Source organism: Agelaius phoeniceus, chromosome 16 (assembly GCF_051311805.1).
Source record: "Agelaius phoeniceus isolate bAgePho1 chromosome 16, bAgePho1.hap1, whole genome shotgun sequence".
Lineage (NCBI taxonomy): Eukaryota > Metazoa > Chordata > Aves > Passeriformes > Icteridae > Agelaius > Agelaius phoeniceus.
The window spans coordinates 5,771,609-5,773,712 of NC_135280.1; positions in this window are offsets into that span (position 1 = coordinate 5,771,609).

The following is a 2,104-nucleotide window of genomic DNA, read 5'->3' on the forward strand; positions in this document are numbered from 1 at the left end:
GGACGCGCGGGGCGTTTGCGACGGAGGGAGCGCGCTGCTTTACGGCCGTGCCCGGCAGTGCGGGAACAGCGCGGGGAGAGGGACAGGGACTGAGAGAGGGACAGGGACTGAGAGACACTGGGACAGAGAGAGGGACACTGGGACAGAGAGAGGGACACGGGGACAGGGACAGGGATCTAGAGCGGGACAGGGACACGGGGACAGGGACACGGGATAGAGACAGGGACAGTGATCGGGAAACGGGGACAGGGATAGAGACAGGGATTGGGATAGAGACAGGGAGAGAGACACGGGGACAGGGAGAGAGACACGGGGACAGAGACAGGGATAGGGACAGGGACAGAGAGCAGGACAGGGACGAAGACAGAGAGGGGGACAAGGATAGAGCGGGGTGGAGGGACAGAGACGGTGAGAGGGATCGAGCCGGGGAGAAACAAACAGAGCGGGGGACAGGGACAGAGCGAGGGGACAGGGACAGGGTGACAGGGCTAGAATGGGACAGGGACAGAGCAAGGGGACAGGGTGACAGGGCTGGAACAGGGGACAGGGCCAGGGCAGGGTGACAGGGCTGGAACAGGGGACAGGGCCAGGGCAGGGTGACAGCGTTGCGGGCGCGGTCCGGGCCCTCGGGAAGGCAGGCGGGTCCGGGGCCGGGCCGGTACCGGCAGGACGGAGCCGCTGCTGGGTCCCGGGGACCGAGCGGTGCCAGCCTGGGACAGCCCGCAGGTGCTGCCAGGGCTGGGGGCACGGGAAGGCGACAGCGCCGGGGGCTCCGTGCCCGGCCACACTCACATGTGCCACCTCCCGGCTGTCCCTGCTCTGGAGGATCAGACAGCACGAGCAGGAAGTTATCAGTTTCTGTACCAGCGTTGTATTCTTTTTTGTGTTTATTTGTATTAGCTAATGTGTATGTACTTTGTGTTTATGTTGTACTTACGGGTACTTTACACAACTTCGTGTTTTGTGTTCTCCTCTGGTCACTGCAAGAAACACACACCAAACTAAAGACATTCTCAGGGTCCTTTTCTTGAGTGATCACACCGAATCTAAAGTGCAATAAACCACAGAACTAATTCAAAATATTTTAAAATATCCCTGTGTTAACCAGCAGAGTTTATTCCCTTCTTGGGCTTCTCCTAGCTCGACTGTGAACTTTTGGAGTCAGTCCTGTTTCACCCTTTATTCTATGGGAACCATGAATGTGAATTTCCTGGCAACAGAAGGAACACAAGCGTGCACTGGAGTATTCCTGACAGCTCGTGCTGGCCCATGGCTGAGTGCCAGCTGGGACCACACTCCTCACAGCCTGCCACAGAGGTGCTGCTGCCTGCGATGGCTTTGCTCTAAACACCCCCAGGCAGAGCTGGTGAGCTGCCCTTCTCAGCCCTTTCCAGCCCTTTCCAGCCCTTCTCAGCCCTTCCCGAGCTGGGGGTGCTCAGCAGGGCTGGCAGTTCCCAGCGCTGTGGTCGCCGTGCCTTTGCCTTGTCTCAGCAGCCTGTCCTGCAGGGTCAGCTCATCACTCGTGATGGTCAGGGCACGTTCCATGGCCAGCTTGTCCTCTGTGCCCCAGCCGGGCCATGTGTCACAGCCAGGCTGCTGTCCTTCATGGCCATGCCCATCCTTCATGGCCATGGTGTGGCCACTTCACACACCCGGACTGTCCTTCGTGGCCAGGCCTTGTGAACGGCCAGGCCATTGTCCATGGTGGCCAGGCTAGTCCTCCTTAGCCTGTCCTCGGGCTGGCAGCCGGGTCAGGTCCTGCCGTACCCTGCGGGTCCGTGCGGTGCAGAACGGGACAGAGCGGGTCCGTGCGGTGCAGAACGGGTCTGTGCGGTGCAGAGCAGTGCAGAGCGGGTCCGTGCGGTGCGCTTCGAAGCGGAGGGGTCGGAGCCGCCCGGAGCGGATCGGAGCAGAGGGGTCCGTGCGGGTGGAAGCGGAGCTGTTCGAAGCGGAAGGGTCTGTGCCACCCGGTTCGGAGCGGAGGGCTCCGTGCCGCCCGGTTCGGAGGGCTCGGTACCGCCCGGTTCGGGAGGGCTCCGTGCCGCTCGGTTGGAGCGGAGGGTTCCGTGCCGCCGGGTTCGGGAGGGCTCCGTGCCGCCTCTCG